The sequence below is a fragment of the Aquarana catesbeiana genome, linkage group LG01, assembly GCF_042186555.1.
Source record: "Aquarana catesbeiana isolate 2022-GZ linkage group LG01, ASM4218655v1, whole genome shotgun sequence".
In the NCBI taxonomy this organism is placed as follows: Eukaryota; Metazoa; Chordata; class Amphibia; order Anura; family Ranidae; genus Aquarana; species Aquarana catesbeiana.
The window spans coordinates 178,374,130-178,399,025 of record NC_133324.1 but is presented as its reverse complement, the minus strand read 5'-3'; the positions used below and the strand labels follow the sequence as shown (position 1 = coordinate 178,399,025).

General features: G+C 40.6%; 1 pseudogene; it reads right to left on the bottom strand.

Moving 5' to 3' along the window:
* Window positions 1-22,456: 22,456 nt before the first annotated feature.
* LOC141148381 (inosine triphosphate pyrophosphatase-like) lies at window positions 22,457-23,100 on the bottom strand (annotated as a pseudogene).
* Between the last annotated feature and the right edge of the window lie 1,796 nt (window positions 23,101-24,896).

Here is a 24,896-nt window from a genome sequence, read left to right as displayed (position 1 = left end):
CCGAAAAAGGGCCGAGCAAAAAACCCAAAATAAGCAGAAAATGGAGGAGAGGGAGGTGCTGTGCTAACCAGAACAGCGGGCTGCTGTTAATCTCTATAAAATCAATTAGACTGTATGCTGATACCCCATTGTGAATAAAATCACATACATTTGTATAAACACTGAAGACCACCCCACTTCTGTCTATTTGAGCACAGAGGACTGTTTTTTGCACCTTAAAGGACATTAGCACATTGCACTTTAAGTTGTTGCACACGTTTGCATGCTATTTGTTGTTTTCTGCTTAGCAGAGTATTATAGAACTACTATCGTTGGGACACTTTATTACCTATTACATTATTTATATTATTTATTTTCTGATTGTTTTGATTGATTAGAGATGTTTTGGTCACCATAGCACTCGCACTTTATATGTTATTTTTTTGCACAGAAATATTTATTAAGGATTAATTTATTTATTTTTATTTATATGAATTGAATGTTTTTTGCAATACCCACCATTTATTGTTTACATATAGCTGCTTTTGCACATTGATTTTCACCGGCACATGATCTTAGCATTCCTTAATATTGCACAAGGTCTTCAGTGTTTATACAAATTTATGCGATTTTATTCACAATGGGGTATCAGCATACAGTCTAATTGATTTTATACAGAGATTAACAGCAGCCTGCTGTTCTGGTTAGTGCAGCACCTCCCTCCCCTCCATTTTATGTAATGCAAGTGCCTGTACACAGATCGTATGGTCAGATTGTAACATGTATAGTGACCTTTATCCCCATACACACTAGTAGTTTTTTTTTCCTTCAACCCAGGAGGGCTGAACAAAAAAACTGACAGTTAAAGAGGAGCCACTATACTAACTACCCTACACGGTGCAGCGATCTCCCCTGCTGTTCTATTGTGTTCTGACAGAACACTTCAGACAGAACACTCCAGTCAGTGCTCTCAGCCATAGGCTGAGAGTGCTGATCGGGAGCCAGTCAGCAGACCTTTTTCGGTAATGTCTGTTTGACCGGCTTTTGTCAGACTCCAGTACACACGTGCCAAATGTCGGACGATTTGAATGGAACCAGCCGATGCCACGCGATATTCAGCCCGTGTGTACTAGGCTTTAGCCAGGTCCCTGATCTCACTTCATTGCAGTTAAACAGTACAGATTGAAAAAAGGTTCTTTCCTATGCTAACCCTTCTGCAAACATATACACCTCTAATGCCCTATCTGAAACCTTTCAAATTTCTAACGGTTCTAGACAGGGGTGCCCACTCTCTCCTATTATTTTCACCCTAATAATGGAACTGCTGGCAGAATCAATTAGAGCCAACCCCGAAGTTACAGGTATTACAGTAGCAGGACAGCAACATAAAATTGGACTCTTTGCGGAAGACATAGTCCTTACTCTTACTAACCCAGAATCTTTGTTAAAAACAGTCCAATCCATTATATACAAATTAAGCAATATGTCCTATTACAAACTTAACACCACTAAATCCACTGTTTTACTGATAAACATCTCCAGTACAATTCTAGGCCACTTAATAAAACAATTCCCCTATATCTGGGCACAAGGTAAGTTACCTTATCTAGTTATAGTCCAGACGACCCCCACTGCCAACACATATAAAGCAAATTTCCAGCCACTTATACAGACCATCTCCCAGGATACCCAACGTATTGCAAAATTTGAACTGAATTGGCTAGGATGCATAGCAGCATTCAAAATGATGGTACTCCCCAAGATCCTTTATCTTTTTAGGACAATTCCTATCATAATATCAGCTAGTTTCTTTAAAAAAATTGACACTCTGCTCAAAAAATTCATTTGGCTACAAAAAATCCCTAAAATCTCATTTTCAATGCTTTTAAAGTCAAAACAAGTTGGAGGGGTAGGTCTCCCAGTACTGGAAAACTATCATATAGCAGTGTTATTAGAACAACTTCATGCTTGGTGTGACTCTACTTCTGATAAACATTGGGTTATGTTGGAAAAGGCCTTAACGGCCTCTTCAGATCTTATATCCTTATTACTGGCCTCTAGAACTGGCCTTACAACACATATGCCTGATCTCCCAGCTATCCAGGCATCTGTGTATGCCTGGAATTCGATCCATCATAGACAAAACAACAAAAATAATCAGCTCCATATCAAGGCTCTGATTCCAGTACTAGAATATATAATTCCATCTATAAAAATAAAACCTTGGCTCTCTCACGGGATAAATTACATCAAAGACATTGATGTAACGCCCCCAATGTTTAACCACTATGAAACTTTCCAGGTTAAACACTTACTCAATGACAGCGATATCAGGTCTATTGCAGTGCATAAAGGGATTTGAGAGGAACTACAGAACAGACCATATAAAAAAGGAGGTATTTCACGATTTTATGCCCACTTACAATCTAAGGAAGAAGATACAAAAACAGCCCATATGTTAGCATGGGAAAAGGATCTGGGGATATCGTTTTGTAGCATTAATTGGAAACAGGCAAGAGGAACTACCTTTAGGGCCTCCAGATGTGCCAACCATTGGGATGAATTTCTAAAAATGACAAATAGAGGCTATCTTGTTCCTGTTAAGCTATCCAAAATCTTTTCTAATACTGACACTAAATGTTGGAGAGGGTGTGGAGATGTGGGGACTATGTTCCATGTTTTCTGGAACTGTAAATGTCTCCACAGCTTCTATAATGGAATATTCTCTCTAATCTCAAGGATTACAGGCTTTTTCATCTCCCCAGTACCAGAAATGGCACTCCTTCATCATAAATTAGGTAATGTCCCAAAGCAATTTTGTTTTCTAATCATTCAAATTTTCACAGCAGCCCGTATGACCATAGTGTCACTTTGGAAATCCAATTTAGCTCCTAAAGTGTCAGAAACAATTAAAAGGGTACAGAATGCTGCTCAATTGCCTACGACATGAAGTCTATTAAATAATTTTATGATAACTGGAACTGTTGGCTCTGTGAATACCCGTTAAAGGACTTTTAGGCAGAGGATGCACGATACTGTGTCATTTGAAAATGAGGATTCTTGGTATTATGTGGTGTCTATAATGGTTTGTTGTTGCTTCTTTTTATGTTAATTCCTTTATGGTTTTCTTTTTCTGTTTATTCATTTATACTCTCTCTGTTATGTTAAAATAACTCTCTAATTGTAAATTGAACTATAGCAATGTTCTTACTGGTGGAAAACACTGATTACTTTTGATTTCCATTACTTGTTATATATATTGCGATGGTAATTGCATTGTATTCTGCATTTGGTTCGATAAAAACAAACTGAAAAGAAAAAAAGGTTCTTTCCACAGTCTGATTCTTGATCATGAGAACATCATTCTGCTCTTACTTCCTGTCAGCAAGCTACCAGTTTCAGGCTGACACTTAAAAATGCACTAGAGCCTAATTGGCTATCAGTGCTGGTCCGCCAAACTTTTTTCCTGCTTTTATGCCCCATACACACGGTCGGATTTTCCGACGGAAAATGTGCGATCGGAGTGTGTTGTCAGAAATTCCGACCGTGTGTGGGCTCCATCAGACTTTTTCCATCTGATTTTTCAAACACAAAGTTTGAGAGCAGGCTATAAAATTTTCCGACAACAAAATCCGTTGCCGGAATTTCTGATCGTGTGTACACAAATCCGACACACAAAGTGTCACGCATGCTCAGAATAAATAAAGAGATGAAAGCTATTGGCTACTGCCCCATTTATAGTCCCGACATACGTGTTTTACGTCACCACGTTCAGAATGATCGGATTTTCCGACAACTTTGTGTGACCGTGTGTATGCAAGACAAGTTTGAGCCAACATCCGCCGGAAAAAATCCTAGGATTTTGTTGTCGGAATGTCCGATCAATGTCCGACCGTGTGTACGGGGCATTAGAGTGGGGAAGGATTATAACTTCTGCTAGGTTTGTACTGCCATCAGAAGTTTTTTTTTTTTTTTTAGAGAGAGATTTAACCGTATGTTTTGTTCTGCTTACAATGGCTTCATCAAACAGGAAGAGAGGGAAAATGGGCATAAGAGACAAAACAACTAAGACCAAGATTCTAGCCTTTCCCTACTTTATTAGAGAAATTGTAGTTTCTGTCTGTGTGGTGATATTTTAGAGTTACCTTTATTTACTGTCTCATAGAACATTGTGTGTAGGACAGTGAGTGAGGTCAAATCTCCCTAATAAAGCCCCAATAACATTGAAAACTTAACCTGAGTTCTAAATTCTTTCCAAAACTTTCCAAAACTAAGGAAGCAAGTTGTTACTGGATATACATTTTTGAGTCTATTTACAATTTTCTTCTAAGCCTCGGTTCACACTGGGACGACTTGTCAGGCGACCTAGTCGCCTGACAAGTAGCGTCCCATTCTGTGCAATGGAACCATTCTAATCGGAGCGACGCAAGTCACTCCGACTTAGAAAAAGGTTCCTGTACTACTTTGGGGGCAACCTGCATTGACTTCTATGCAGAAGTCGTTTTGCAAGTCGCCGCTGAGTCGTGTCCTGGGTCGCCTGAGGCAGTTGCGCTGCAAGTTGTGCTACCTTAGTGTGAACCGACCCTAAGAAGATTAGCAATGCTTTCACCCAAAATATGTGAATCTTTGGTGAAAGTTTTGTTAATGGTGTGTTAAAAATGTTTAAAAACAGAACCCATTCAGTTTATTGCCATTGCATGCTACTCAGTGGGAAATTCGATAAGCCAGCTTCCAGTATTTTAATAAGTTATTTATAAGTCCAAAGTTGCCTTTTCTCCAGTTTTGTAGAAATATCTAAACATTCCTTCCTCTAAATACTTCACTTATATATTTTGAGAACAAGCAAATGATCTGTTGTTTCTAAGTCCTCATGCACATGGACGTTTTAAAAAACGAGCTGTAAAGCTAGGTTCGACGCCTGGAAAAACCGGCGTTAAAAACGCGATTTTTACCGCGTTTTGCATTAGCGTTTTTGCGCGTTTTTGCGCGTTTTTCCGCGTTAGCGCTAAGTAGCGTTTTTCAATGAAAAACACATCTCTCAGCTATATACACTCCCAAATTTCCCACAATGCCACAGAAACCAAAGAAAATATGTTAATGAGCATGTGTCGGTGCCATTTTGGTAGGAGAGAGAGAGAGGAGAGAGTGTTTCAGAGTGTTTCAGAGTTTTCAGTATATTTCAGTATTTTTCAGTATTTTTCTGAGAAATATGGATCCTGTCATGCAAAAGATCGATGAGGCAATCCTTCTGATTGTGTTGCGGAGGCAGAGGAGAATGAGACAGGAGGAGGAGAGAAGCAGCAGACGTCGATTTTGGGTGCATCCAATGGTATCCAATCGGTTTTCTACGGGGTACTTTGGCAATATTTATTCCCAACTGCGCTCATATCCAACAAAGTTCTTCAACTTTACAAGGATGTCAGTGCCGCTCTTTGATGACCTGTTGGAGAGGCTCAGGCCAAGGCTCACAAGGATGGACACTGTGATGCGTAGCTCTGTGTCACCGGAGGAACGGATGCTAGTGACACTCAGGTAAGTGAATACACATATGGGAGGAGGGGCTAGGGTTACGGTTAGGGGGTTAGGGGTTAGGGGTTAGGGTTAGGGGTTAGGGTTAGGAGTTAGGAGTTAGGGGTTAGGGGTTAGGGTTAGGGTTAGGGGTTAGGAGTTAGGGTTAGGGGTTAGGGTTAGGGGTTGGGGGTTAGGGGTTAGGGTTAGGAGTTAGGGTTAGGGGTTAGGAGTTAGGGTTAGGGTTAGGGGTTAGGGTTTAGGGTTAGGGGTTAGGGTTAGGAGTTAGGGTTAGGGGTTAGGAGTTAGGGTTAGGGGTTAGGGTTTAGGGTTTAGGGTTTGGGGTTAGGAGTTAGGGTTAGGAGTTAGGGTTAGGGGTTAGGGTTAGGAGTTAGGGTTAGGGGTTAGGAGTTAGGGTTAGGAGTTAGGGTTAGGGTTAGGAGTTAGGGTTAGGAGTTAGGGTTAGGGGTTAGGGTTAGGAGATAGGGTTAGGTTTATGGGTAGGGTTAGGACTTATGTTTATGCTTTACTCTTTCAATAACTAAATTTATTATGTTATCTTAGGTTCCTTGCCACGGGACAAAGTTATGCCTCCTTGCATCACTACTTCCTCCTTGGCCTCTCAACGGTCTCAAAAATAATAAAGGAAACATGTGTGGCAATATGGGAGGAATTGCATAACGTTGTAATGCCAGAGCCAACCGAAGACATCTGGGAATCAGTTGTGGACACTTTTTGGGAAAAAACTCAGTTCCCAAATTGTATAGGAGCCCTTGATGGGAAACACATCAGGGTGAAGAAGCCTCCCCACTCTGGATCTTCATATTTTAATTACAAAAAATATTTTTCGGTGGTCCTCCTGGCATTGTCCGATGCACACCTCAAATTTCTGTTTGTAGATGTGGGAGCATATGGAAGCCAAGGTGATGCCCGCATATTCCGCGAGTCGGCCTTCGGACGTCGTCTACATGAGGGACGACTCAATATTCCTGAAAGCAGGCCTCTACCCTGCACTGAAGAACCCAGCTTGCCATTAGTCATGGTGGCAGATGAGGCCTTTGGACTGGCTGAAAATCTAATGAGGCCATACAGTGGCACTGGTCTCAGCCGACAACAAAAAATTTTCAATTATCGGCTCAGCCGTGCACGCCATGTTGTTGAATGTGCATTCGGGGTGTGCACGGCCAAATGGCGAGTTTTGCTGACATGTATGCAATTGGATGTTGACAACGCCATTCAAGTCGTCCTGGCATGCTGCGTTCTGCACAATTTTCTGCGGGACAGTGACAGAAATAATGTTGAACAGGAGCCCATTAGACAACTTCAGAGGGTTCAATTTATGGACTTGCGTTCAACTGCACGTGTCATGAGCATTCGAAACCAATTTGCAGAATTTTTTGAAACACCTGATGGAGAGGTATCATGGCAGAATGATTATGTCTAAAAAATATTTGCAATACATCTACCTTTGCTGTCTTGTGTTTTTTGAAATAAAGCATTTCAAAATGTAAGTTTGTTATTTTTTGGTCCATTTGTCAACGATTGTTCTACAAGTCAATTTGACTCTGCCTTCGGGGTAAGCCTAGGCTAAGCCCAAAAAAGAGCAAGCTTACGCTTGTCCGAAGGCAGAGTACGATAGAGTCCTTTGCACTCTGCCTTCAGGGCAAGCAGAGTGCAAAGGAGTGCTGTTGTGCATCATATAAAAGACTTTTCAAAAAAAATAAAAAATTAAATAAAGGATTGGGATCACAACTGGTATTTCAAGAAAAAAAAGATTTTATTTTGTGATTACAAATGGTGATAGGTGGTGGTGGATGGTTGATTGCATTGGGGATGTGGGGATTGGGGACGGGGTAACGGTTGGGCCTGGCGATCACTCCCAAAATCTTGCTGGTAGCGGGGTAGAGGGTATAAGGGCTGAAAATGGGAGGTGGAAGGTGGACAATCAGCATACGCTTGCAGGCTATGGTATGAGGTCTGGGACGGCATAGGTGGTGGTTGGCGTGGAGGAGGGGGCTGATAGTGAGAGTGGGGTGCTAGCACTGCTGAGGTCCCAGGGGCCATTGGGGGATCATGAGAAACATTATATGGATCGCATGGAGGTGGGCCGCCACTCAATTTTGCATGTCTGTATTGCATTGCAATACCGTACATGCGATCCATACAAAGTTTCTCTTGGTCTCCCCCAATGTCCTCCAGGATGTGGTAAAGGCTGCGGCAGAAGCAGGCGCGTGGGTTATTGGGGTCTAAAAAGGCATCCATACTGCGCCTCTCCTGCCGCACTTCCTGCAGCAGTGCTAGCACCCTGTCATCAGCCTCGGGATTATAGCCGCCCCTCGCCTGACGTCCACGCCCACGGCCACGAACACCGCCACGACCGCGCTGCTCTCCACTTTGTAAACTGGCAGGAGACGGGGTTTCCACAGCCCTCGATTCCTGCAAAAGAACAAAAATGTTTACATTGACATGTACATGGACAGACAGACAATGAGATAGACAGGCAGACCGAAGCAGTTACCTCATCTGTGCCCTCAACAACTCCCTCGCTGATCGGTCGTGGAGATCCAGAGGTGGTCATTGGACTGTTTGGTCTCTGAAGCTCTGTATCTTCCTCAGCCACCTCTCCAAGTCTAAAATTTGAAGTTGTCCTGCAAACAATACAAATTGTATAAACGTAACTACTTTAGCCCCGACCATTTTTTTTTAGTAGTAATGGGGGAGATCAGCGATTTTTAGCATGACTGCGACAATACGGCTGACACATTGGACAATTTGGACACATTTTTGGAAAAATTGACATTTTTACAGCGATCAGTGCGATTAAAATTGCAATGATTGCAAATTTTTTTTTATTAGTAATGGGGGAGAGATCAGCGATTTTTAGCATGACTGCGACAATACGGCCGACACATTGGACAATTTGGACACATTTTTGGAAAAATTGACATTTTTACAGCGATCAGTGCGATTAAAATTGCAATGATTGCAAATTTTTTTTTATTAGTAATGGGGGAGAGATCAGCGATTTTTAGCATGACTGCGACAATACGGCCAACACATTGGACAATTTGGACACATTTTTGGAAAAATTGACATTTTTACAGCGATCAGTGCGATTAAAATTGCAATGACATACTGTAAAAATTACACTGGCATTGACCTCTTCCTCTCCCTGAGACGATCGCCGGTGTGCCCGCGGACATTGAGTCCGCAGGACCCGCTGTCAGACTCATGGACCTCAAAATGGGAAAGCGCGCCGCCAAGGCGGCAACTTAAAAGGGACGTACAGGTACGCCCATTTGTGCTGCCGTGCCATTCTGCCGACGAATATGTACATGTGGCATTCGGAAAGTGGTTACAATAGCCATGGAACATACTGCCTGAAAAGCAATGTACATAGGCAAATATATGCAAAAAACTTACGGTCTGGTATGGCTCTGCATATTTTGCCTGAGGAATTGGAGATTGGTGTGGTAAACGTGCTTTTTTTTGGTTGGCGCTGGTGCTCCGCTACGTGCCGCCTTGTCTTCGTCCGTGAGGTCCCTCCTGACACGGTCACGTAGGGACTTCCAGCGCCGCTGCATAATTTTACCTAAAATAACATGGAAAACAAAGGGTTAAATATGCAATCTTCATTTACATTACACACAAACAGATCATGCATTCAAGGAAAATAGACTTACTTATCTCCTTTCTTTCAGAATTTCTGATTTGTTCCCAGCCAGGGGTAATCGCAGCACATATGTCCTCCCAGGCTTTCACCTTGCGGACGTGGTCTCCATGCAGTGGATGTGCCACATCCCACAATTCTGGATGGGCCTGTACCGCATTGATTAATTCGACTTGAGAGACTGCACTAGCCATCTTGGTGCCAATATCACCACAGTCACACGGCTGTGCAAAGGACTCTTGGGTAATCTAATGTCCAGACAGGAAATTCCTGTTTTTACAGAGATTACAGTGTCCAATCATCTCTTTTTAACCAAAAAACGCTGGAGTTAAAAAACGCGAAAAAACGCCGCGGTCGCGTTTTTGCGCGTTTCGCGTTTTTACAGCTCTAGCGCCGCTCCTCGGAACGCACTGGTCCTGGGTTTTTTTTACAGCTTAAAAACGCCTAGGCTATTTGCAGCTCAAAAACGTCTAGGTGGGCATGAATCCATAGACTAACATAGACAGGCGTTTTTAAGCTGTAAAAAACGCTAAAAAACGCGGCTGTAAAAACGTCCGTGTGCATGAGGACTTAGAATGAAACTACTTCCAAGACCTGGGGACTTTTGTTTATTTGTTATTGTACAAATTCACATACAGTCCTGTTCAGATGTATTGGCATTTTTTTCTACAAAGAATCACAAGTAATTGGTTCACACCATTCTTTATTTGACTCTCAATAGTAGACACTGCTTTTGATTTATGCCATACCACATTTTTGTAAATAATAAAATTAACTACATCATTTTGGTACACCTTACAATAAAGCTACTTAAAGGCAAAAAATGCAGTCCATAGTCATAGTTTTTTTTATGTATAAAATTGCATTTAATTCAATAAATTTTTATTAAATTTTCAAAAGGAAAAAAGTGCAGACATAAACAGAAAGAGTTTAAGATCATGTTGAATACAAACTCGTATAACAAAGAATTGGTGAATGATATACTATGAAGCTACATAAATCACATTACATCTGAACAGATATTGAGGCTATCTTGTTAAATGATCAGCTGGGACATCGCCCCCCCAACCAGACACCCTATCCGGGAGCAAGCTGTGTCTAAAGGCGGGAGGCAGTATGATCAACCCCACCACATGTTCAGAGGAGTTAGGATCCATAGTTAAGTGTATTATAGACTTCAAAAACATTTTTATAACCGTCTAATAACTTGTTAGATATATCTACCACTCTTATAAACTTGTAAGTTATCTCCTTGTTAACCAACATAAGGAGCAGGAAATTTTAGGGAAAGGAATTGGGCTCCGCGTGTACCCAAATATCTCTGATCAAGACCTATTCTATGTGTGCTCTTAAACCACCTGTATATATGGAATTTGTTTTACACCTCTCCTTGGTGAGCTCTCCATGGAGACCATTGCTTGAAAAATTTTAGTAGCATGCCATGTTTGTACGCCATAATTTGTTCAAAGGAGTAAGTCTCAGAAATGAGATTTATTACTTCACCTACATTCGGGGCCATAGCTGATTTCCACTTCCGCATAAGTATTAAACGTGCGGCAAAAAGCGTATGCATGACCAAGTGTCTAAGATCTGGGGGAAATTTTTCTATTCCTTGTCAAAAGAAGTTTATTGAGTATACAATGTTATAAAGATACATAAAGTAAGTTTACAAGGATCTATAAAGTAAGCTCATTGTTTTACAGTAGGGTTTATATAGGTAAATATCATGAAATTTCAAATATTAAACATTGGGTTCACGTAAACCTAAATTAAAGATATATATAATTTCCTTAGTTACTTTTGTAGGTATTTAAATGATTTATACCTACTATACATATTGTTTACAAGTAGAGTGTATATAGGTCAAATAAATTCTGATAATGAGCTTTAATCGTAAGGTGGAGAAAAGGAAAGAGAAAGAAGAAAAAGGGTTGAAAGGTAGAGGTATGGTCCACAAGGTTGTCCCGCTCGTCAGTTTATTATTCTTTTTAGTTCTCTTTGAAGCCTTAGAATGGGTGTCTCTGTAAGTCATTTAATCAGTTACCATGGCAACAGGACAGAGTCATTGAAGTTTGACAGGAACTGTTGTTTTTCAAATTTTGGAATTTGATTTTGATCGATGGCTACCATCTTAGCATGGGACATTGTATTATTCATTCTGTGAATTGTTTCTGCTAGTACCAATGTAGGAGATTTCCATGCCTTGGCCACTGTTTGTTTTGCAGCCGTTATTAGTTGGATCATTAGTTTGAATTGAGAGAGTGTTAACCATTCCGGTTTTAGATTAAGTAAAGTTAAATATGGATCTGGTTGTATTATTTTTAAAAATATTTTAGATGCAATCACGAAGACTTCCTTCCAGAAGGTTTGGATTACTGGGCACGTCCACCATATGTGTAAATATGTGCCTATTTCTGGGCATCCTCGAAAACAAAGAGCTGAGGTATTAGGTGAATATTTTGCCACTCTAGCGGGTACAAGGTACCAGCGAGTTAGGACTTTATAATTTGTCTCCAGTGCTAAGATGTTGGGTGAAGATGACTTAGATGTGAGCCATATGTTAGACCAGTCCGTGTCTTCTAAAGTTCGTCCCAGGTCCTCCTCCCACCTCTGAACGTAAGAGGGTCTATTAAGATTTGCTACTCCATATAATTGATTATAAAGTGATGAAATTGTACCTTTAGAAAATGGATCTTTTGTACAGATTGATTCAAAAATGGATAATTGGGATAATGGTGTATCCCCCTTTAGGAATGGTGTATAGAAATTTTTGATTTGGAGATATCTAAATATCTCAGAGTTTGGTAGATCATATTTTTCTCTAAGCGATGGGAATGAAAGGAATGATTTAGATGCTATGAAGTCATTTAGTGTCTGAATGCCTGATGTTGTCCAAGCTTTAAAAGAATTTGGGTAGATCCATGCCGGATAAAAGGCCGGATTTCTGATAAAAGAAAGGAGAGGATTGTGTGAAGATTGTAACTGATATTTGGTTTTTAGTTTATCCCAGAGAGATAAGAAGTGTTTAGTTATGGGATTATGAATTTTAAAGCGGTCTTTAGGGTCAAGCCATAATAAATTTGATATTAATAGATGGTCATTTTCTGAAGCCTCTATAAATACCCATAATGGGATTTCCTGTTTTGCATGGTATTTGGACAGACTGGCCAAATGTGCTGCTCTGTAGTAGTTAGTAAAATTAGGGTATCCCAGGCCTCCTTTATTTTTGGGAAGATGTAGTGTGTGTATAGGTATACGTGGTTTAGAAGAGCCCCATATAAACGAAGTTGCTCTTTTTTGTACTATTCTCAAAAAATTGGAAGGAATTGGAATAGGGAGGACTCTGAATTGATAAAGCAATTTGGGTAGACTAGTCATTTTGATTGCATTAATCTTCCCCATCCAGGATAAAGGAAGTTGCGACCATTGTTTTATTAGATTTGTGATCTGTCTTAATACAGGAGGATAATTGGTTGAGAATAAGTCACAATGAGATGCTGTTAAATGAATTCCAAGATATGGGATTGATTTTTCTGCCCATGTGAATGGGAGTGCAGCCCTAGCCGGGATCAATTCCATGTTTGGGAGTGAAATATTAAGCACTAGGCATTTCTTAGGATTAATCATAAGGCGGGATAGGGCTGCAAATCCATCAAGAGCTGGTATTAAGTTAGGACCAGAGACCTGTGGTGATGATAGAAAAAGTAATATATCGTCTGCAAATATACATAATTTGTGTGTAATACCTCCTACTTCAATGCCAGTTATAGTTTGGTTTGTTCTGATGTATTGGGCCATGGGTTTGAGTATAAGGGCAAATAATAAGGGAGATAATGGGCAACCCTGTCGGGTACCTCTTTCGATATTAAAGGCTTCAGATTTGTATCCAGCATATTTTATATAGGCTTTGGGTTTATTATATAATGCTTTGATCCATGTTAAAAAGTGGGGTCCAAAACCCCATTTTTGTAATGAATATTGCATATATTGCCAGGATACTGTGTCAAATGCCCTCTTAATATCGAGAGATAGAAAACATAAAGGGATTTTCCGTTTTTTAGCAATATGTGCCAATAACACTGCCCTGCGTATATTATCGCCTGCCTGTCTATTTGACATGAAGCCTACTTGATCTCTATGTATTAATTTTCCTATAATGCTATTGAGGCGTTTTGCTATTATTTTTGCTAATAATTTAATATCGAGGTTTAACAGAGAGATAGGCTGATAATTCACACAGGAAGTATCATCAGAAAGGGGTTTTGGGATCATACAAACAATTGCCATTAGTGTTTCTTGCCGAAAAGAATGTCCATCTAGAAGTTTGTTAAAAGTTTTAGTGAGAATGGGAGAGAGTATTTCTGAGAATGTTTTATAGTATAAAGCCGAGTAGCAGTCTGGGCCTGGTCTTTTGTTAAGTTTTAGGTCTTTTATGGCGTTAGCAACTTCATCTATAGTTATAGGCTCATCCAAACTGCTTTTTTGATTCTGAGATAACTCAGGTAAGGTTATTTTTGAGAAGAAGGATTCAGCCTCTGTAGGATTAAATTCATTGTTTGTCTTGTATAAAGTTGCGAGATGTGAGTGAAATTTATGGTCTATTTTAACTGGATTACAAGTGTAAACATTTTTTGATAATTTCAAACGTATTGGTTTGAAAGATTTGTTAGTTGAATTTAATGCCCGAGCCAAATATGTACCTGGTTTGTTTGTATTCATGTAGAAATTGTGTTTGGAGCGTTTGAGGGATTTATCAACTGACTCAGTGAGAAATAGATCGTATTCCAATCTAGATTTTTCCAGATGAGATTTTGTACTCTGAGATGGATTATCTTGAAATGATATGTAGGCTGCATTAAAATTGAGTTCTAGTTTTTTTGCTAGATTTTTGCGTTCCCGTTTAAATAGTGCCATTTGTCTTTGTATTGTACCACGCAAGACAGGCTTATGAGCTTCCCACAGTGTTATTGGGGAGATGTCTGTTGTATTATTAATTGATATGTATTCCTTTAAAGCTTGTTCAATGGCCATCTGATGTAGTGGGTGTTTGAGCATTATGTCCGGTAAGTACCACGTTGGGTCATGCCCTTTTGGTATGGCTGAGGCTATAGTAGTGTATACTGCATTATGGTCAGACCACGGAATCGGAATTATATCTGATGCAATAATTTCTGGTATCATTCCTATTGTTAGAAAAATATGATCTATTCTGGTGAAGGTTTGATGAGGGTGCGAGAAATAAGTGAATTTCTTTTTCATTGGGTTACTTTCTCTCCATGAATCTACCAGATTGTATTTGGAAAGAAGTTGAGAAAAAGGTAATCTAGAGGTTATTTTGGATGGTGTAAAAGGTGATTTATCTAGAAATGGGAGGAGGACCTGGTTCGAATCCCCACACATTATCACTGTTCCTATTTTGTGTGTATTAATCACTTGTAATATATGTGAGAGGAATGGTGTAGGTTGTTTGTTAGGAGCGTAGTAGGAAATCACCGTGATTGCTGTATCCATTATATAACCCATGAGTATCAGGTATCTACCTTCTGGGTCTTTAATTTCTGATGATAAAGTGAATGGTGTGGATCGGTGAAATGCAATTAGAGTTGCCCTTTGCTTGGTACAGGCAGAAGCCGTGTAAATTTGTTGATAAAAAGGAGAAATATATTTTGGAGTAGAATCTTTGGTGAAGTGTGTTTCTTGGAGGCATACTATGTGAGCCTTCTTGTTATGGAAAGTACGGAAGGCTTTGGTCCTTTTTTGAGGGACATTTATTCCCTGAACATTCAGGGAAAGTATATTCAGTGGTGCCATGGCAATAGATCAAATAGTTTTGACTTACTTTTTGTTATGCAGAGCTGACTGCACAGATCAACCTGTGTGGACTGAAGAGATGAATAGATAGAAAAGAAACCAGTGAATTCTGGAGTAAAGAGTAAACAAAAAACATATGAGATTAGATGATACATTGTATAAATTATTTTTTGCAAGTAATCACAATTTACCCGTGAAAGAGAATAAATATCTCTCTCAGGGGAATAAGTGCCTTTGCCACACTCCCACATAATATGGTTGGGAGAATGAGGAGGGCTAATGGGGGTACACGGATCTTCCGCTTACAGGAGAGAAGTGCTATGTCAAAAGACATCAAAATGATGTTTCATTAATTGGAGTGCAGAATATAGTTTTTGTTGAAATTATTTATTCCAGGGTGGTTGTATATGGTTAGTCTTGCCCTAGGCTAAATAATTCAGTTAGAAAGGTACTGTTAATAACTTTGGTATTGATGAAGATTATTTTGGGATTTTAACCCTTTTAGAGTAAACAATTACATATTTTATTCATATGTAACTGTTTAGATATGTTAACTCATAAAATTGAGGTTGTATTGCTTCAGATTAGAATAAACAAAAACATAATTCTAGGAACTAGTTAGGTAATAATATATTTGTTTTAAGAAAAGCAAGAAAAAGCTTCCATTACTTCTGGATTATTGAACATATTTGTCCTAAAAAGTAATAAATCTATTATTATTACCTGATAATATATAACTGAACAAGAATTTCCTTATTTCACTTATATATTCTAAGGCTATATGAATCAGAAGTAATAAGAAATATAACTGGAATGTAACATGATCCCACACAGTGTGTGACTATCAGAATGCAGTTACATTCAGTTATAAATACAGGTTTTTTATAGAGAACCATCTCTTAGTATAATAAATGAAGAGATATCAGGAATTAGGATGTCAGTCCATTGAATCTTCTTGGTCCATGGATGATGTGGCATAACGGCCTCTTTTGTGAGAATGATGATTCCCATTTTGTTCTGAAATTTTCTGGGTGCTGCCTGAAGGTGAAGATGATGCCATTCTTCTGCGTGTGGAAGTGTTGCTGCTTGTGGGTTCTGTCAGATTTAATTTTAAAAGGGTTTGTTGTAGTTCATCTGCTGATCTGCTTCTGTAAATTGTACCTTGGTAGTTCAATCTGACTGAAAAGGGGAAGCCCCATTGATACATAATGTTGTGGCGTTGCAGTTCCATTAGTTGGGGTTTCATGGATCGTCTTTTAGTAATAGTAAGTTGGGATAGGTCAGCAAAAATTTGATAATTGTGTCCATGAAAATTAAGTTCCTTTTTTTCTCTTGCAGCAATTAGTATTTGTTCTTTCGTTCTGTAATAATGAAATTTTGTGATTATATCACGTGGGGGTCCATCTTTCTTTTTGGCTGTGAGGGCTCTGTGTACTCTGTCCAGTTCTAAACGTTCAATAGGGATATCTGGCTTTAGTTCTTGTAATAGAGCAGTAATAGTAGATTGCAGGTCTGTCACAGTTTCAGGTATTCCCCTTATGCGCAAGTTTGAACGTCTGGCTCTATTTTCGTAATCTTCAAGCTTAGTTTAAAGTATTAAATTCTCTTTTTTTAATTGTTCCAATTCTGTTATATTTTCTTGGGTTGTAATTTCAATTTCATCCATTTTTATTTCTAAGGCTGCGGTGCGGTTTCCCAGCTCTCTTATTTCTTTGGTTAGGCTTTTTGTTATTTGGTCTGAGGTTTGTTTTAAAGCCTTATGAAGCATCTTTTCAAATTGTAATAATATTACTGGGGATACTGAGGAGGCTTGTGGAGAAGTTTGTGAGAGGATTTATTCTGTATCTGACTCAAATGGAGAGTCTTGCTGTGACATTTTCTGTCTGTGAGAGCGCCCTGATACTGTATCTTGTGAGGTGACTGGAGCTGCTTCAGCTGCAGTGAGTGCCTGTGAGCTCTTTGTGAGGTGATTTTTATTTCTGCCACGGTTTCCTCCCAGTACCATATTTCCTGCCCAAACTTTCACAGTTTGTTCCCGGGGCAAAAAGGTTCAAATGGATACCTTTTGAGTCTGCAGGCTCCGGTTTGTCCTTCTCTTCTCTCCTCAGCGGTGTGGAGCTCTAACAATGCATGTCTGCTCCGCTAGGCTCCGCCTAGCGGAACCCCCCCCCCAAAAAAAAATTTTCTATTCCAATACTTAGAATAGCCATCTTGATGTCGGGCCTAGATATAAACCCAGTCAATTTAGTTATAAGTTTAAACACTGAGTTCCAGTAACTGTGCATATTAGGGCAGTACCACAGCATGTGAGATAATGTGCCCACTAGACCGCAATTCCGCCAGCATTGATTGGATTTCTCGGCCTTAAATTTAGCCAACAAGTAAGGTGTGTAGTACCACCTAAGGTGAAATTTCTGTGCCATCTCCCAATACGTGGAGCTTTTCGAGGCAGACAGGTTATGCACAATCGCTTTTTGCCACTGGGTCTCCGTGATGGTGACATTAAGTTCTGCTGCCCATTTCCGCAAGGGGTTAGATACTTTAAAGTCAAGTTTGTTATGTAGGCAATTATAGAAAAAGGAAATGCCCCTTCGTTTGGGGTTCAAGGATGACCAAAATTGCCACGCTTCTAGAGAAATCTCTATTTCTGATATCTTATTAGGCAGTAGTGTGGATTTTATTTGGGCATATGTTAGGAATTCTCCTTTTGGCAAAGTAAAGCTTGAAGACAATTCTTCGTAGGGAATGAGTTTACCTTTCCTAAGAATTGTTGGTATGTCATTTATCCCCTTCGCTTCCCATCTAGGAGTTGCTATATTGGGGTTAATAAATCTCAATGCTCCCAAATGGATTGGGACCTTTATTTGTTTATTCGAATGGTTACCGAGTTGTAAAAAACGTTTCCATGCCAGTATGGAGGCCGATATTGTAGGATGATCCATGCCAGTTTTGATATTAGGGGATATTGCAATGGTGTGTAAGAGAGATTGCAAGCTCCCTAATGGTATTGCCTCCTGCTCTAGGGAACACCATGGAATTGTGTTTGGTTGTGTAAACCAGAATCTAAGTTGGTCTAGCAAAGTAGCTGTATAGTAATCTTGAATGTCGGGCACCCCCATTCCACCCGCCCTTCTGTGCCTATGTAGTATTTCATGGGCGCATCTAGATTTACCACTGGACCAGAGGAATTTAGAAATAATTTTCCTTATATTTGAGAAGAAGGAGAGTGGGATTTGAATTGGCAGTGTCCTAAAGACATACAAAATCTCGGGAAGTATAGACATTTTGAATGCTGCTAGACGACCCGCCCATGATAAATATTGTTTACCCATTTTAGAGGTATCTTTTTGGGTTTCTGTTAGTAATGGGGCAACATTTTCCTTGTATAAGTTAGATAAGGGATAAGTCAATGTAATTCCTAAATATGATAATGAGTTGGAGGCCCAAGGGTAAGAGAACTGGGATTGTAAAGTGCTCTTTAGATAATTATCAATATTTATTCCTAGGATATTTGATTTGGATTTGTTTACTTTATGGAAGGAGATTGCATTGAATTCATTAAGGACCTGGTGAACAGCTGGTAGTGATCGTGCTGGATCATCTAATGTCAATATAATGTCATCCGCAAAAAGTGTTATTGAGTGTGGTTCCCCTCCTGTCGTTATACCTTTGATATCAATATGGGACCTAATTCTCTCCGCCAGGGGCTCCATTACCAATGCAAAAATGAGTGGAGACAGGGGGCAGCACTGCCTCGTGCCATTTGAGATTGTGAAGTTTTTAGAAAATAGCCCCTCAGTGTATACATATGCTGAGGGGACTGTATATAGAGCTGTAATGGCTGAAAAGATCTCACCTCGGATACCGAATTTCTCCAGTACCTTGGACAGGTAACCCCAAAGGACCCTATCGAAGGCCTTCTCGGCGTCCAGCGTCAATAGTAGAGAAGGCCTTCGAGAGGATCCAGCTTTGAGATCTATGACCCGTCTTGTGGCGTCCGGAGCCTGACGACCCTGCACAAATCCCACCTGATCCGGCTTTACAAGGGTGGGTACAAAGGACTGCAGTCTGGTGGATATAAGTTTGGCATAAATCTTCAGGTCAACGTTCAATAATGATATAGGCCTAAAGTTTTGTACCTGTGCAGAGTCTTTGCCCGGTTTTGGTAGAGTGATTATATTTGCAGTCAACATTTCAGCCGGGAAGGAAGCCCTGGACACAGCGGCGTTGAACGCCTCCTCTAAGTGTATAGATAATATATGGTGAAACAGGTGATAGTATTCGGATGTAAATCCGTCCGGACCAGGGTCCTTGTTATGTGGGAGTGTTTGAATAGCTTTAAGAATTTCTCTTTGTGTAAAAGGCTTGTTCAAAATTGACCTATCTTCTGATGACAATGAAGGCAGGGTTACTGAGTTCAAAAACTCGTCTATTAGATTTGGCGTGGGTTCGTGGTGCACCTGCTTGGTTCTTTAAGTTATACAGTGAGCTATAATATGCACTGAAGGTGTCTGCCATATCTTGTGGGTTTAATAATTTCTCACCTGTATGGGGGTGGTGGAGGTAAGGCAATTTTTGTTTAAACGTTCTATCTCTTAGTTGGTGGGCTAGCAGTTTACCCGCTTTATTGCCATGAATGTAAAAATTTGCCTTTAGTGATTTTACTTGTGAGTGGTGCTGACTCAGTAGGATGTTTCTAAGGTCCAGTCTTGCTTGATTAAGTTGCGTTAGAGTATGAGGTAATGGGTTTTGTTTATGGGATTGTTCTAAATGTTTTATAGAGGTTAGTGTATCATTCAGCTGCTGCGTCCTAAGCCTCCTAGCTCTGGAGCTCTGCTGTATTAAAATACCACGTATGAATGCCTTGTGAGTATTCCACAATGTGAAGGGGTCTTCTGTGGACGAGGCATTCAGATCAAAAAATTCTTGTAGCGCTTGTTGTATCTGATGCTTGTGCTCAGGGCGAGCCATTAGCACAGCATCGTTACGCCATCTGTTTGCCCTTGTCCCCAGCCCCCCCTACCCAACCGCGATAGACACCTGTGCGTGGTCTGACCACGTGATGTTACCTATTTCTGACCTCTGTATGTTCTGTAAAAGAAACTTATCTGTTAAAAAAAAGTCAATACGGGTATAGGTTTTGTGGGCATGAGAAAAAAAAGTAAAATCCTTTTCTGTGGCGTGTTGAGATCGCCATACATCGAATAAAGAGGAGGAGTCCAAGAAATTTGACAGGGTTGCTCTATGGGACCGACTCGGCGAGGAAACAGAAGTGTCCATCTGACGATTTGCAATGGCATTGAGGTCACCGCACATCACAATGTGCCCTTGACAGATAGGTTGTGCCTTCTTCCAGATTTTTCTTAGTGAGGAAATTGGTCTGACATTTGGTAGGTAGACATTGATAATAGAGTATAGCACATTATTTATTTGACATATTAGAATTAAGTAACGACCCTGCGGATCCGATACTTGCGAGATCAACGTGAAAGCGACAGTGTCCTTAACTGTAATTAAAACTCCCCTTTTCTTGGAGGAAGCATTAGCTTGATACACATGGGGAAACTTCTTGTGGTGGAAAACAGGAGGTTTCTGTGAAGAAAAATGTGTCTCCTGTAAACAAGGAATGTCACAATTGAGCCTTTGCGCCTCTTTCCATACCATATGGCATTTAGCGGGACTGTTTAAGCCTTTAACGTTTAAAGAAGAAATTTTAAACTGCATCTTGCAGGGTATCAACCTTGGGGGCACCAAAAGGTGAACCAGTAGAGATTTCACTGCCAGCGGTCGTTATGCAATGTATCCTGACACTAGGCGTATGGTCCAGGCTGCGGAGCGTTTTCAAGCAATGGGAGGTGAAGAAGTATGAAGATCGAGTATCTGGGTGAGGGAAAGACAGTCTGTAAGATAAGGAACAGAATACAAAATTACGTTTGAGATTAACTAACCAAAACGGGAAACAGAAAAAAAGTATGATTCCAGCCGGAATCTGAGCGGAGTGTAAACCGCAACTTTCTGGGGAGCAACTGCAACCGTAAAATATCAGTGACTATTGTATGTACAGTACAAGCTCGCCGGAGCCATAATAGCTTAGGTATGTTATGAGTCATACAGGCCTGTGTTTGGTGGAGGATGTTCGCTTTTGCAATTCTTGATGAGGAGATGGCGGACCTTCTGATGTGGAATTTTCAGCTTCTAGGATTTGCCAATCTCGTAGTAAGCGGATGCCATCTGCTAAAGAATTAATCATGTACAATCGATCATCTTTAGTAATGAGGAGTTTAGCCGGATACCTCCATTGATAGGAGATGTGGTGATTCCTTAGTGGTTTCGTTATTGTGGCCAGTTGCCTACGTTGCTGTGTGGTGTGCGCTGACAGATCAATAAACAAGGAAAGTGAGTGTAGTTGCTCTGGAAGTTGATCCACTTGCCGGAAAGCAGCCATTAATTTTTCTTTAGTTTGGTAGAAATGTATACGAGCGATGGTGTCTCTGGGTAGGTGAGCAGGAATATGTTTTGGTTTTGGAAGTCTATGTATTCGATCAATTAATAATTCCTCTAAAGGGAGTTCTGGCAAGGCTGCTTTCATCACATCTGTGAAAAAGGGCACCAGATCAGCCTGTTTAACCGACTCCGGGACCCCTCTGAATTTTACATTATTGCGCCTGGAGCGGTCCTCCAGGTCTGCAATTTTCGACTTCATCCACATGATTTCATCTTCCTGAGCGTTATGGGCATCAATGTTAAATGTTAAATCAATTGTTAATAGTGGAAGCAAAATCCCCCATTTTATCCTCAATATGCGTCACTCTATTACCGATTTCTGTTACATCTGATTTAAACTGCTGGGCTAGGGACATAATGTCTGCATGGAGGGTGCTTCTCAGGGATACCAACATGTCTTTCAGTGTTGTGTCAAGCACTGGTTGATTAGCAGTGGGGAACTCTGATATGGAGTCTTGGAGCTCCCTGGTGTCATCAAGGGAGCCTGCCATATCACTTACCTCCAGGACAGAGTCAGATGGCTCCTGTTGTTTGTATTTAGCCTTAACTGGGCTGGAGGAGCATGAGGAGGATTGTGAGGTCCGTCCACTTGCCTGTGGAGAGTGGCAGAAGTCCTGTGATAGATGCTGCAAGCGTCTCTCCATTGTGCTGTGGAAGCCGCGCTTGTTGTTATGAGGCTTGCCGGCGCCATCTTGGATAGAGGAGCCGCGAGGCTGTGAGTAGAAGTCCGTCATTCTCCTGGACATGCTGTGTTCTTTTTTCCTGCGGGCCATGTACTGTGGATGTGCCCGATCTGTATGTGGCTAAAACCGCTGGGTTTCCTGGCACTGTACTAGCGCTTGTGAGCTCCGGCGAGTTGGCTGTACACAGAGCAGCAGTATCAAGTGGCCATCTCCCGTGCTAGCCGGCCACGCCCCCCCTAAAATTGCATTTAATATGCAATATATGTAAATAAGAACACTCTAGATAAAAGAATCCCGGATTTCAAATATTTTGACAAGAGTTCAATGGAGTACATGGTTGCTTCAGATCTTTGAGAACTACTTTGGGTGTACTATTCTGGATGAAATATTCTGACATTTCCTTTAGTGCTCTGTATCGATGGGTAATGCTGTTCTTCACTCCCTTTGGAAGTTCTGCATACATCTGTTCAAAACTATCCAGCTGAAAACATGGGTCCTATCTAAAGTCCTGTGGCCCCCATGGAGATACTATTTGCCAAAGGGTTTTGCCTCTAAAGAGAAGTACAGAGTCATCTGGATTTCTAGTGCTGTAAGCAAATGTGCAGAGGGCATAGGTTGACTTGTCCACAAATCCTGTTAACATCCGATGTAAACCGTCGGGTTTTAGCTTATCAAGAAACCCTTTTTTTATAAGGACCTGGAGGGCATCCTACGGCATTAAACATAAATATGTGTCTTCAACAATAACTTGGCCCTGAATCTCTTTTGCCACTTCTTTGCACTTGTGAATTGAGATTCATCTGGTTCTCCTTGGTACTCGGGCAAATCAATCTTTTTTGCCACTAATTTACATGGGAACTTGTCTCCCAGGATCTGGACAACCTCTTCCAGCTTCTTGGCATTGCAGGTCACAAACATAATGCTTCTAGCACTTCCTGCAGCCATTGATGTGTAAATCTGAGCACACAATTTGATCTGAGAGCATGACAAGTGACAAATGACAAACTAGAAAATTCTGTGGCCTGCCATGCAGCAGCATGAGAAACTTGCTTTATATGGAGAAGCAATGATCCCTTTGCATAGGTCAGACATGCCCCCTGCTGAGTTAGAGCCAGAGCTCTCCAATTAGACTTAGAAAGGGAAGTGTCATGCTTCTGTAGAGAGACCAGTGTGTCCCTACAGAGTTGAAGGGTCCTTCTTTTCTGCATTTTGTCAGAGGAAATAATTTTTAAACTCATGCTGTGGTTACTTTAGAAAGAAAAGGAACTGTAAATGAATGTGCTTTGAGGTACCTGAAATGCATTTAGGTAATCTGATGCACCTGGAATGTAGCTAGTTAATTTGAACTAAGTGTTCAGTTGGGCCTTAAAGTCCATGTCCAGCTATTTTTTTAATGGGTCAAACCCCCTAAACAATGCCAATCCCTACTCTCACACTCTTTATAACCTAGCACTGCTCCATACCTCCTTACCTCCTTCTACATCCTTCACCACTGTATATTCTGCTGTTGAATGATATTTAGTGTTATTTAAGCCACTTCCTGTAAGTCCAGGGCCTCATGGACACATGTCATCATGCATACCTGAGATCACATGGGAACCATAGGACCACTTACAGTCCAAACAGAAAGAAGAGAAAGAGGACCCCACCTGTCATGTGATGGGTCATAGAAAGCCAAAAAGTATGTATTCTAAATAATCTTAAAAAACAAATGATATGGGAAGAGTCCAGGGAAGGGAGCTCCAGTGAAGGGGGGAAAGCTGCTCAACCTGTTTCTGCACCTTGTAATATCTATGCAGGCTCTGTGTAGGCCTCGATTCAGATGAGAGACAGATAGAGTTAACTGACCCCTTGAAGGATGTTTGAAAGCAAACCTTTGAATGGAGCTAATCATTTTAGATACTGTATATTTAATCTCTACTTAAGGATAGAACTGTGTTTTGTATTTTTTTATATTCCTCTTTTTCTCTTCATATACGGTAAATGGGATTAAATATGTATTTGTATTTGTTTCAGGCCTAAAACATGGTAATACTTTAAAGTGGTTGTAAATTGTATTTTTTAATTAAAATACCAAACATGGTATACTTACCATGCTCAGAACCTGCTATTCTGGGGTCCCTCGCTGGCACACTTGGCTCCTCCTCTTCTCTGTGTGCCACCATAGGAAGCCTCTTCCTATGGTAGGCACACCTGCGGGCTTGCTCCTGAGCTGGGTTTTGTGTATTCATTTACACACACACTGTGACTCGGTCCCACCCCTTGCTCTCTCCTCACTGGATTTGATTGACAGCAGCAGGTGCCAATGACTCCCACTGCTGTTTCTGAGCCTGTGAGGAGACAGAGAGAGAGAGAGAGATTAGCACTGTTGCAGACAGATACAGCACTGGATCAAGATAGGACTCAGGTAAGTATAAAGGGAGGTGAGGGGGCAATACAACTAGTGGGACATTTTTTACCTTAATGCAGGGAACGCATTAAGGTAAAAAATGTCTAGCCTTTAGAACCACTTTAAGAGTCCCATATATCAGCACAGATTATCCCGTTCATACTTTTTTTGCCATTAAGAATATTCATTAATTTATTACATAAAGTACAGGTCCATCATAACAGAATACGTTGAACATACATGAAAAAGGCACCGTTCATGCATTATGTAGCTTGCAACTTCAGAAATTTCCCAGCAAGCAACACTTACACCAGGTTAATTGTGAAAAAAATCACATTCAGTTTTCCAAATC